Source organism: Vicia villosa, linkage group LG3 (genome assembly GCF_029867415.1).
Source record: "Vicia villosa cultivar HV-30 ecotype Madison, WI linkage group LG3, Vvil1.0, whole genome shotgun sequence".
Taxonomy (NCBI): domain Eukaryota; kingdom Viridiplantae; phylum Streptophyta; class Magnoliopsida; order Fabales; family Fabaceae; genus Vicia; species Vicia villosa.
The window spans coordinates 12,848,874-12,863,304 of NC_081182.1; positions in this window are offsets into that span (position 1 = coordinate 12,848,874).

Consider the following 14,431-nt stretch of genomic DNA (forward strand, 5'->3'; position numbering starts at 1 on the left):
TCTTCCTCACATAAGATCTCAAATGTAGTTTTGGACAAGAAACTCCATCATACTTTGCAAAGGTTGGAACTTTGAATTTTGGAGGGATGACAACATCCGACACGAGTCCCAGATCATCGAAATCTAAGCCAGGTATTTTTTGTATTTCCATAGCTTTCATACGATCCTCCAACTGTTGGTATTTGTCATCATCCTGTTCGTCTCCAGAATGATCTTCTTCTTCATTTGAAGAGAGAGAGGGTTTAGCAGAACCCTGGTTGCTTTGATTATCTTCTTGTTCACCATCACCGACTATTTCAGGGATTGGTGGCTTTTTGATCTTTTTGACAGGGATCTTGATCTTCCTTCTCAGGTGACTCAAGCCTGCAGATTCTTTGGGCTTCTTCTTCTTCTTGAGTATCAGGGCTTTCAGCTCTTGTTGCCCCTTTGCCAGTTCCAGAATTGCCACTTGAACTTGGGCATTCTGTACTTCGAGATTCTTGATGCTTGCCTCAGATTCCATCTCTTCTGACTGAAATAAACAGCGAAGAGATGAGAAACCCGTCATGAGAACCTGTTATGAAATGTGTATGACTGGATGCCATGTATGCAATGTGTATGCAATGTATATGAATGCAATGTATGAAATGCAATGTATGAAATGCAATGTGTATGCAATGCATGTGAATGCATGTGTGCAATGTTTTCAAGGATCATAGAGTCTAGATTTGTTAAAGAAGCAACAAACGTTAGTTAATCAATTTATTCTTTTTTCTTTGCCTCATTTGGGCTTACAAGACAGAAAATAAAATAAATGATCTTTCAGGTCTCCCGCGGGCGCTTTTTCTTTGTCCCCAGGAATGCGTTGATTCTTTGTTCTTCTTGAAGCTGTCTGGTGAGCTCGAATAGCCTTCTCTCATAGTCCTGACAGTGTTCTTTAAAGGTGTCTCTTTCCTCTTTGAGTTGAACCCAGGATTTTTGCAACTCTTCCAAGTCAGTTGGCATATCCGGGTGTAGAATAACTTGAGGTTCGTAACCTTCGACTTCTGATTCGATAGTCACAGGTAGAACAGCGGGATAGGGCATTATGAGTTTTTGAGCATGAGTACGCACCCATCTGAGGTAAAGTTCCATAGGAATAGAATTCCATTGCCCCAGAGTTTTGCTTTTTATTCTATAGACACTGTCCCAAGCCTGTATGAATCTTCGTCGGTGTCTGTGAGAATCATTCTCGTAATCAAACACAATGCCACGGATAATCATGTCATGAGGACCGTTGTTTCTTGCATATCCGAATTGGCGTAGAGCTAGAGAGGGATTGTAAGTGATACCTCCTTTAATGCCGAGTAGTGGCACGTTAGGGTATTCTCCACAATGATCAATGATAGTAATGTCTCTTTGAAAGAAGTTGTTCCATCGGATATCTGAATGAGATAAAGACATGATTCTGTAAGACCATTGTGCTCTTTGTTCATTTCTCAGTACTGATCGGGGAAGATGACATGTAAACCACCTAGCCAGTAGTGGTATACAGCACATGAGAGTTCCTCGCTTCTTCGTGGTACGAGTGTGTAGAGAGTGTAGGATGTCTCCCAGCAATGTTGGTACCGGGTTGCGAATTAGGAAAAGGTTGATGATGTGTACACTTATGAACTGGTCGGAATTAGGGAACAAAACCAACCCATAGATCAAAAGAGCCATAACTTCTTCAAAAGCTGGATAACTTTTGTTTTCTAGCAGTAGTCGAGCCTTTTCCAGTAAGAATTTGGCAAGCAAACCCTCAACTCCACTCTTTGTTTCCCAATTGGATTTGATTTCTGACTTTTGCAGATGTAAAGCAGCAGCAATGACTTCAGGTTTTGGTTTTCTTTCTAAACCAGTGAAAGGTAATTGATCTCGGATTGGTAATCCAATTAATTCAGAGAATTCTTCCAAAGTGGGTACCAACTGGTAATCAGGAAATGTGAAGCAATGATGTTCAGGGTCGAAGAACTGGAACAGGACCCGTATCATGTCTTCTTCAAACTTTGAGGTAACCAAATGGAGTAGGTGACCATGCTTTTCAGTGAATTGAGCATTCCTGGGGAATTCTGCTACCAAGACTTTGAGTTCAGATGGCACCGTTGAGATATTGATTCGGATGTAATCTCTGGTGGCGGGAGCCATTACCTGCAAAAACAAAAGTAAACTCTTTGATCCTTGAAATGTGTAGTGAAAAATGATGTGTTTATGATGCAAACATGTGGCACACAAAAACAAATCAAACAATAGCCTTAGGTTTAAAGGCTTGCATGAGGTTGATAGGTGATACCCTCCCCTCTGAAGTTGAGTTGGTTGAAAACCTGTCCTAGAATAGTATTCGGGTTCTATGATCCTTGGAGACAACATCTCAATACGGCGCTCGGACGGCCGATCAAGAATATTCCTCGAGGATAACTAGCTTCGATCAATTTCAAAGCTAACCACTTAATAGGCCACAAGTCAAGTTCAACTAAAAGGTTCTAAGACAAATTAGTGTTAATGACACTTCGGAAGCCTAATATACTCCTTGATCGCTTTCAAGGGACATCAGTATAAACCAAAGTATCACACTAACGATGACTACCAGATCAACCGTATCGGTACATGCCGTACAGTTTCCTTGGTCTATTGTCATATACTTAAGGTATCTCGAGATTCGGGTTAGAATCTTTCACACAAGCAAAGTACCCAAGCAAACCTGTGAAAAGTAAAGCAATCAGATCAAACAATTGAAAACATCGAAATGATCTATACTCTAAAGGTAACCCCTTTTGAAAACATTTTGAATTTGTATTCCCCAGCAGAGTCGCCAGTTCTGTGGACCGTCCTTTCGGGCCATACCCCTCCCGTGGGTGGGATACGTGAACTGACTCTTTTTTTGTTGATCGGACGCTTTCGCGTCATTTTTTGAAAAAAAGTTTACAGAGTCGCCACCGACCTTTTATTTTATCCAATGAAGGAAAGGTTTATAAAAGAAACAGAAAAAAGACCTTTGAGAGATTCTGGGTAAGGGGGTAGGTTATACAAAGGGAAGGTGTTAGCACCCTTTGTATCCATGGTTATCCATGGGCTCTTTAGTTTGCTTAGCTCATTTGCTTTACTTTTCAATTGATTCGGAATGCTTTACCTGTGTTTTTGAAATACCTTTGCAAATAGAATTTGTAATGATCCTTGTGCGGATATATACAAATGCTTTTTTATCTTTCGAAAGACGTTTTGAAAAGATTGTTAATTTTGTAATGATCCGTGTCTGGATGTATACAAAATATTGTCTTTTGGAAAGTTTATTTTGAAAAACAACAGTATATGAGAATTTTGTTTGTTTTGATTTTGAGCAAGCAAACTAGGAGGTCTACCCTGAGTTAGGAGGTCTTTATCCTTGTTCCCTTTAAAAATCTATCCATTCGTCGGATATAAACAAAAGGTTCGATTTTGTACTCGAAACAGTAGAAATGTAACTTTGATTTTGAAAAGAGTGAAAAGGGGTTACCCTAGGAGGTGCAAATGTGATTGTGATTGAATTCAGGTATTTATCTTTGAAGTTAGTGATCTGACGGTTCAGTTTTATCTTTGACATACACGCAGTTTATATGGGTGCTGGAAATTAAAATGCGGAAATGTAAAGTGCAGAAAGTAAATCTACGCTATTACATCGATTGTGCGGGAAATGTAAACTAGCCTATTTACATGAATTTGACATCCTATACATTTATCTAGGAATTTTAAATTGCAAGAAATAAAAGGCATATTTTTGTATTTTTGTGATTTATTTTAAATATAATTAATGCATGATTAATTAATTTTAAAATAAAGAAAAGATGAAAAAATGATCAAACTTAGAAAATAAGTTTAGAATATGTACAAAATGTTTGTTAATTGATTTTAGAACAAAACTAATTTTTTTGGAATTTTTGAAATTTGTTTTTGGATTTTTTAAGTTAATTAAAACATAATTATGCAAATAATTACACAAATAATTAAAACTTGATGATAAAATTATCCTAAATATGTACAAAATTAGTTTATGATATATAAACAATATTTAACACAAAGAACAATTTTTTTTATGATTTTTTGATTGGCTAGAATAATTAATAAGCAAATATATAAATACATACTAATTAATTATGAAAAATATTGAAATTTTGAAGAAAAATAAAATATTTTTGTTTCATAAAAATAATATATTATTTTAGAAGTTTAAAATATTTTTTGTGAATTTTTTGGGATTTTTTAACTATTTTTAATTATTTTTGCAAATAAAAATAAAATAAAATAGAAAATTAAAAAGGATACTAATCTGGTGTGGAAGTCAGATGAAGGTGCATGGTGTGGTTGTGTGTTATGGTGTGTTGGATTCATTTTTAATGAAGATCTATGGCCCAGATTGAAGAGAGCATGACATAATGATAAGACTGCATGCACTGAATTCAAAATGAATTCAAACTCTTGATGGGGTCCACACGCGCCAAAGCTGGCCAATGGAGAAGCCAGATGCGTCCACGCGTGCAGTCAAACATTCAACAACACTATTCATCATCTTCTCCAAGTTACCTGCGGATTTAGCTGCGAACTTACCTGCAATTTTACCTGCGGATTTCACCTTCGAATTTCTGGATTTTTGAAACCTACAAAAACGCATGAAAATAAAAACCACAAGGACCCAGATCTACTAAAGATGACCTCCTGAGTCCAATGGTGAGGTTAGTTTTCTCATTTGACCACGTTAAGTATGAACACGAAGAGGTTGAAGCTTTGAGCTTCAACCATGGCACCCCACGATTCAGGGCTTTAAACTCACATGTTAAACGTTAGATCTACCCCATATGATCTCAAATGGATGGCAAAGGCATTAGATTGTGTTTAGATAAGCTTATAGTTTAGATATCACAAGTTGATAATATGCATGAATATGTTATTTTTGAAATACGTATTCTATGAGTATGTAGCCATGGTTATTGCTTCTAACTTACTATATTAAGTGCCAGGAGATGATTAGAGCAATTGGTTTGTATTGATAGTGATTGAAATATATAATTCGAAAGTTACAAAGTATGGAGAATTTTGAGAATTTTTAGAGGTTTCTTTGCTATACTCTTGCTATCTCTTCGTGTCTCTCTCTGTTGCTGAAGTATGCTACTCCTTTTATAGCCCATAGGCTGCTTGGAAGTGAAGCAAGAAACTTGGTTGCCTTTGTTGAAAGTTTTGGTTCTTTAATAATAAAAAACTTTGAATTTTTGACCAAGCCTTGACTACATTCAATGCTCTTGCCTTGGGCATCAATCTTCTGCAGAAAATTGAATACTTTGGAGGTGAGTCATGCTTGGAGATCAAGCCACCAATTATCCATGCAATTTCCTTTAATTTTAATCTTAAAATAAGATAAAATTATGTCAAAAATGGATAATATAGATGTGGGCTTTGTCTTGGTCGTGGGAGGCCCATAGTAACATGGCAAAGATGTTTGGACCATAAAAACTTGGCATCTTTTGGAAAAAAAACATTTTTGAGCAATGTTGATTTCATGCATTTTCCCAAAATTTAGCCAACTTCAACAAGGTGTAAATCCTTCAATTTTTGTCATATGAAGGAGATCTTGCACTTTTTGGAAACCTCAAAGAGTCCTCTAACCAATGTCTTTGGTCTCATATCAAAATGATTTTTGGTTCTCCTTGTGTGTCCATTTGAAAAAAGTGTCTTTTTGTTGACTTTGAAAATGACCTGTAATGTCTTTGGCCATATTTTTCAAATGGTGAATGCTATGACCATGGGATCAATTGCATTTGAAAGATAATTGAATTTCCTTCAAAATGAGCTTTGGTTGACATTTTTTGGATGAAGGATGAGAGAGTTATGATCAGTCAAAGTTGAGTTGACTTTTCAGGCAAAAACCCTAGTTTTGAATCTTAGGGTTTTGTTGATTTTTGATCTTTCCTTGATGAATTGTGATCATCCAATGATCAAATGTTGAATCCTTTGACAAAATATGGACTTTGACAAAAAATTTCATTTTTGACTGTCAGTTGACTTTTTTGGTCAAACGGGTCGTCTGTTGACTGTTTGAGCTGCTGACGGTGCGTCTGAGTGAATTGAAGTTTGAAAATTTGTATGATGGTACTTTGAGATGTATGGATGTATATGAAATCCATTTGAGCTCCCAAAACTTGTTGCTCCTGTTAAAACAAGAAAAACCCTGATTAGGGACTGTCTGTATAGGAGGCAGTTAAGCGTACCTGATTTTTGTGCAGTGTTGAGTTTCTGCTAATCATGTGATATTCAGAAGACTTCTAACACAAAAATCTTGGAAATTTGAATTGTGAATGATTGATTTGATTGATTGTACAAATCACTGAGAATTGTACTGTCTGCAGTTTGTCTGTCAACCGACTGTTCGTGTACTGAAGCAGCAGTTAAAGTGAAAAATCAACTGTCAAAGTTAATTTTCTTTTTTGTTGTTATTTTTGTTTTTGTTTGGTGTGAAGCATGAAAATTTATTTACATGACTTGTTAGAAAACAGAAACATAATAAATAACTGATATTTACGGTGTGCGGGCAAAATTACCGATAATAACCTGAAGATTGTTAAATGCACAGAAATAGAAATATTTGACTGGCAGAAACACACAAAATATTATCTTAGTAATTAAGCAATATTATGACAAATAGTACAATATTTAATACTGACAGCATAAATATTACATACTATTGAACAGTACGACGAGTAGACGGTACGTTTAAGAAAATAAGAAACACGTCAAACTTTAAAAATGACGGTTGATGAACCATGCTATGATCAATAACATGTAGATGATTGGGAGCATAACCATTGCAGGTCCACACTTCTCAGGACTGTGTAGGCAGAAGAAAGTCATGATCACCGTAGCAATGGTGATGACTGTAAGAAACAGTGTCTCTATCCACTTTGCCATTCTTGTTAGGGAAGAAGAGAAAATAGATATGAGATAGGAATTTGAAAGATGAATTGGAATTTGATGTGAGATTTTATGGAAGAAAATGAGAGGTATTTATAGAATGGAAAGAAGGAAAGAGACGTTGGGGAATGATGTGATTTCGTACAAAAGGAAAATTTGAGTGGAAGTGAGATTTGAAAGAAAGTGTAAGGTATTGTTGGAAAAAGAGAGATGGAGAATAAAGTTGAGATTTGAATTTGAAAGGAGAGATTTGAAAAGATTTTGAAAATAATGGAATATAGTACAAAAGTTAGTGGGAAACCAAAAACAATTGTTACCAGTACAGTGTGAGTTTCCTGCTTTTGCGCCTGCAAAAAGATTTAACCCTGCATGAACTGTGTTAGTACTATTTATCTGTAAAATAAATAAATAGTATTTGTGAAGTAATGAACAGCATTTGGCGTTTGCGTAAGAATAAATTCCACTGTTAGCCAAGTTACTGTGTAAGAGAAATTTCTGAAATTTAAGTACTTCATATGCTAGGATATTTGAAATAAAAATCCATGATTATATGAAACTCTTAATTTTCAGATTGGAGTTTTCTTGAAAAAAGATGTGGGCAAATTTTGGGGTATAACAAGTACTATAGATACGTTGGGTGCTAATACCTTCCCTTCGTATAACCAACCCTCTTACCCAAAATCTCTCCCCACTTTTAGGTTATTGCAGCTTTTTTCCTTTTCCTCTTTTGGAAACAATAAAAAGTTTGGTCCGTACAAAAGAAAAATCATTTTTTGAGCACTCGAGCCCAAAGAAGGCATCAGGTGTCTTATTTAGAAAAGACAACGATTTTTCCCCGCGACAAGGACGAGTCCCTCAAGCGTCTCTTGGAGAAACACATGCAACATTTAATGCTAAGGTATGATAAATTTTGTCTTAGAAAGGCACAATAATTTTAAGTCCTTGATTCATGTGCATGCATCTAATTTGGCACGTAAATGTCATAATACCTATCAATATCGACAACCCTACAATTTGACAATGATGCCAACTTATCCTAGGCTTTGGACCATAAATAGAGTAGAAAATGTTTCCCTCATTATTGCTTGAGAGATCTTTCTTCTCCAAATCTATAGTCTCCAAGTTTGTTTCTCATATTCACCCTCATCAAATTCTAATCAGGTATTTACCTTTTTCCCTCTACTTATATTTTTATTTTTTTCTTAGAATTGGGGATCATTGTGGAGTTAGGTGAGAATAACCAGGTCATTTAACCTTCCACTATCGGGGAAGTAAAGAAAATGTGGAGATATTATGTGGTGCGTGCGAGAAAATTGAACAAAACAATTGATTATAAACTTATAGAATTAGGAATGTTTGGCAGTTACGATAACAATTATGATTATAGTAGTGATATGATACTATTTTGCCTTTTTTTCCTAGGCCAGGCAAACTCATTAATGGTGACCATCTCCTTGAAAGATTTGGGAGTTGAAGACTTTGAAACCGTGTACATCACTAAAGAAAAAGTGGCTTCCTTTTGCAAAAGCATAAACCTATTTGGTTTGAGCAATTAGGAAGATGCCATCTTAGAGCTCTACTCTGAAGAAGAGCGAGTTAACATGGTTATCCCCTACCGGTCCTTGAAATTAGTTTTTCAACATGCATCTTCTTGTAGTTCCACTTTTCAAATATGAGGTCCTTAAGACCATAATATCGCCCTTTCTCAAATATTTCCCAATTGATAGGCTTTCATAAGGGCGATTGAAATTGTTTGCAATTGTTTGGATGTTACACGTATGATAGGCATTTTTCTCTACTTTTGTAAAATTTGTTTAAGGTAAAAACTCAAATGTTGAAATAAAATAATATTTTTGCTTCTCATATCGAAATTGCATATAATTTACATGAGACTTGTCATAAGACAGTCTTTAAGACCCTTAGTCCTCAGGGAACTACTCTAGCATGGTAATCATGAACATAACATAAACTTAAGCATGCAAATTATAAATTATAAGAGCGGTAAATTAAAAACCTGAAATGCAAAAAATAACTTGAATTATAAGAATTCTCTAAGGGATACTTTGATCCAATACAACAACAAAATTAAGATAGCAACAAAATAAGAACACAAACTATGAAATCTAAAGTAAATTTAGTGCAACGAAAACTTGGTGATGCTTTGTTCTATGATTACAATCATTATATAGGCCTTAGATCCATTAAATTTTGTTGTAAAGATCCTAATTAATGAAGATAAACTGCCATAAAATCAATGGGTTCATAACAGTAACTAGGGAAAGCAAAAAAAAAACAAAATAGGAATCTAAAAGGATTACGGCCGTAAGGAATGATGCGATGCTTACGGACTACCAGTAATCCTTTCGGTGTGCTAAGGATGGGTTTTTTACTATGTGGCCCTTATGGTCTTAATTACTCCTTATGGGTTGGTCGTAAGCAATGATTCTTGCTTGCCCCTTATATGCCTTTTTCATCTGATCATTAGTAATCAACTGGCTCCCTTATTTTACCTGAAACATATATAAAGAACCTCCTCTTGAGAATAAAATGAAATAAAAACATGAAAAAACATAAGAAAAACTTAATTAGAAAACGGTAAAGAAACATTGTCGATCAACTCCCCCATAATTGAATCATTGCTTGTCCTCAAGCAACTTGGCTTACATTAACAAAATTATAGCAAATCTAAAAGAGAAAAATTCACAAGAATGCTAACATAAATACTCGTACGAGAACCTAAATCAACCAACTAAGAGTTTATTTCTCTGATACTCATTTAACACCAAGGGTATTATGAGAACATAGTAAAGTCTTCTGCAATCATATCAATTCCACCATATATTTAACCATAAGTCTCTTCATTCTGATTTTCTGCTCCTTTCAAACCACTAAAAAACAATCAAATTACGACACCTAGAATAAAGATAATCAATACACAAAGATTCTAGTTGGACTAAGGAATGTTTTTCTTTTTGTTTACTCACATGAACATACTAACGTTTGGGACATTTGGCTGTTTTAATATAAACCGGGCTTACTATGACTAATTGCTTATTTATCCGTGCACAAATGCATAACTTCACATATAATTGGACATTAGTATCCACCCTTTATAACCACTTAGTCATATCTTGAACGTTGGTCGGGTATGGCATCACCGCGTTTGGGATTGTAACACCCCATTTCTACCCGGTAATTATAAGTAAAATCAGAGTGATAAAATTTCAACCAAACATGGGATATCACATTTTCAACTTACAAACCAACGACATAAAATTCATCATAACAGATACATAACACATGTATTCAGGGAGGATTCGTAACAACTATTTAGTCCTCAAAATAAATCAACCTTAATAAATAACCACACAGCGGATTCACAACTTTAAACTTCAAATAAATTATAACATCTTGCTCAACAACTTTAAGAAAACAACTTCTCAAATGACAACTGAAATTCAAAATAAAAATAAAATCAAAACATGCATTCATCCACCCGAGTGCTACGTATCAGAGCAACTAAACCGACTTGGACTAACATCAACTAATTCTTCATTCTCGAATACCTGCACGTTACTAGTATAAAGGCAACAATGAAAACAAATGATAGGGGTGAGATATCAACCAATATAAACAAGTGTATGATAAACAGTATATTAGATTAGAATCACACAAATTTCACCACTTCATAATAACAATTATGCAACAACCAACAAACAACCTAATAATAACAACAAGACAACTTTAATCAACCATCACATCAGCATAACAACTTAAATCAACACAAATTAATAACAACAACAACTTTAAAACACAACTCAAGATGCGACTCAACAGTGCATATGCATGTGGTACCATTGGAGCATAACTCCCAACTTAGAAATTGCTAGTTTATCGAGGCATCAAGGCTAAGCCTTCGCCGCTAATTTGCCAATCCAGACCAACGTGGTGAGCAAAGCTCCAACTTAATAATTGCCAATCTAGGTCAACTTAAAGATGCAAATGTAAATGAATGCAACAATCACATACAACAACAATTCATCGTCACAAAGGCATAAGCCCTTATCAACACTGTACCAATAGGCAGAGGTACTCAACGTCGCTTCAACACTGGCCATAGGCTTACAACTCAATCAACTTATCAACAACAACTTATAACATACAACTCAATTCAATCAACATTGGTCATAAGACCTACAACTCAATAATGCCCATAAACCGGGACAAAACAACTTATTCAACTGTACCTGCAAATCAACTTATTCGACATAGTTTCAACAAAACAAGACCATCAATAATATCTATAAATACATATGAACTACTCAGAAAATTTTCAATGAATTTCAGATAACTAATTATACCGCTTAATTTGGCAAATTTGGCTATTCGGCACTGTTTCCATTAGCTGTTATCACCGCTACTTACTGTTAATTAACTTACCGATATAATGTTCCTGCTATAACAACTAGATTACTACTAAATTACTGCTATCTAATTATTCCAGTTTGCTAACATATCAATTCCTGCTAAATTCTGCTATTACATTGTTCCAACATTTACTGCTATCAGTACTCTTATCAACCATTGATAAATTATTACCAAAATATCTCTGCTACTAAATTCTCTGCTATTAGAACTTATGTCCATTCTACTAATTTTCTTGTCTCGATTTTCCACCAAAAGCCCCACAAAAATTTCATTATTGATTTCCACACCCAATTAATATATTGATCCCTTAAACAATTGCTTAAAGAAAACTATGTGAATTATCAAAAAGGAAAAAAATTATATGAACCAAGAAGAGGTGGCCCCAGCCTTAGGACATGAGGCGTCCGCCCCATTCCTTTCACCCTTGGATGGCGCCTGCCCCTTAGTCATAGGGCGCCCGTCCCTTTTCTTTGTATATGGGGCGCCCACCTTACATGGTGTGGCCCCATTTCCCCACATTATTTCTTTTCTTTTTCATTATGGGGTGCCCGTCCCTAATGGACGACCCCCTTCCCAATTACACTTCTTGTTCTTTATTATCACAATACTACACCTATTAATTTTCCCTTAGCATTTATTCAATCGATTCATCAAAACCAACACAACAACAATCCCAACAACGAAATTCATCACAGAAGAATAACAATTAACTCGTCACCAAATTAACTAATACCAATTTTACTACGGTTTCCATTAAATACAAAATTCAACATATCAACTAAATAACAACCATAATTCAATTTGGTTATTGAACAACAACATCAACCGTTCTCATCAAATAACAGATCACAGGGAACAAAAACTCACCACAAACAATCAATTTCCATATAATAAAATATACGACAGTATCAACTAACAATTTATGGCACAATTCATACAATCTCATCCCACATACGGTCTATCATATACCTGGTTATAGAGATTGAACCTCACCCTTGCCTTGGATTGACGGTCTCTCTATAATTTTCCGGTCGAATTCCGCTTCGCCGCAGCTTCCAACTTTCTCCTCGAATTTCTTACTGTTAAATTCCATGCTTCTTCTTGTGCCTCTTTTCTTTTATTCACAACCAAACCCTCGTACTCCTCTTTTTCTCTTCTTCCTGCTACCACTAAAAACCTAAATTCTATTCTTTTATTCAACTCCACCAAATAATAATATTATTCTTATTGGGCCTAACAATACACCTCTCACTCCTACTACCATCAACACTTAATTGAGCCCACAATAATATTGTCTTGTAATACTCCAAATAATAAAGTAGTCACCTAACATAATCGAATATTATTTCCAATAGTATTCCACAACTACAATCGATCCATAATTTAAATAATACTAACTCGCAATTATATTTCTCCGACTAATCCAACTAATTAATCTGAATTTACACTTAACGGTTCCAATCAACATATTAATCCAATTACGACTCTTAGAATCATACCGATAAATCCCAAATTCGATAATTTCCGATAATTAAATCCTTAATTAATTTAATTACCCAATTAATTAAATTCGGGGCGTTACAGGGATCGGGGGTGTTTCTTATTGTGAAACTCACAATATTAATTGGTTCAGGTTTGTAAATTTTATAAATTAAGTAAAGTTCTTTCAAGTCGGCATTGTCGATACTATCACCCCTACCAAAAATAGTATGCAGAAATACTTTTTGAACATGTCTAATACATGAGTTATGGATGTAGGAGGACTTTCCCCCCTTAATGGTAGCAATCCTTTTCCCTATGAGAAGACGCCAAAACTCGCCATAATCAAACCCATGCAAGATAAGCGATTCTTGCGCATTATATTAAATACATCAGTCTTAATAAATTAAGTGGGCAAATTCCAAGCACCTAATGTGACCTTGAGAACATAAATATATTAAGCTTCGGCGTGTCATGCATTGTTCCCATCCATGTTAGCAAACTCTATTTCATCCATCCATTTAACAACATTTTCTCACACAACGACTCCATGATCAGAACACAAGTGGCGTCGTATTTGACATACGACCTTCCTGATTTGAACATTCTTAGATCTGGCGGTGTGGTGGTTCTAGTACTAAGGATCTTCGTAATCCTTATTGTGGTGATTATTATCGTCATTATCATCTTTCTCGCCTATGCGTAAATTGAAACTCAAGGTCTATGTCAGTTTTATCGGGCCCCATGATGGACGTCATATGTACTCGCAAAAATACTTCATTGCACCTCAGCAACATGAGACTGGTGAGGCTCAATTTTAAACTCATTAGCAAGAGTCAATGAGGACCTTCTATGGAGATCTTGCGTATGAATCGTCAGTTTTTTCTATCAAATGATTGTTGGTTTATATAGAATTTTTAGTAGGATCTGTATCCATAAAACTTATTTATCCATTAAGACTTACTATTTATTAGTAGTTAAGTCTGTTGTCTCTTTGTCAGGGACTGACCACTTATGTACATTTAACACGACTTAAATGCTTTATCTGCGAGACCGTAGGCTAATTCTTTGGAATCTATATATAAACCCGACCAAATAAATTACTCGAGATGTACACAGTCCCCTAAGCATGAGGCTTGTAGGGGTGAAATACTTAAGAGAATTTTTTTTGACCTCATATCCGAGTTTGGCAAGTACTCGATTAAATTTATTCGAGATGTACAATATACCATCATCTTTTTAATATTGTAGCTATTTTTTTATTAGACCTTAAGAAGAACAAATTCTCAAGATCTAAGCCTTTACCATTAGAAGAATCCTTAAACTCTTAAAAGTTAAATTTATTTTTGTAATTTTGATAGGTTAAATAATTATTATCTTTTTAATCAAAAAATGATTATTTTTTTAAAAAGTGAACATAACATTTAATAAAAATCAAATACATTAGTTATTTTTAAAATACGGTTATAGAGTAGAAATATGTGATAATTTAACAGTTTTTAAAATACATTATTATTATTATTATTATTATTATTTATATTAAACTATTATTATTATTATTGTTATTTATATTTATGTAATTATTATTATA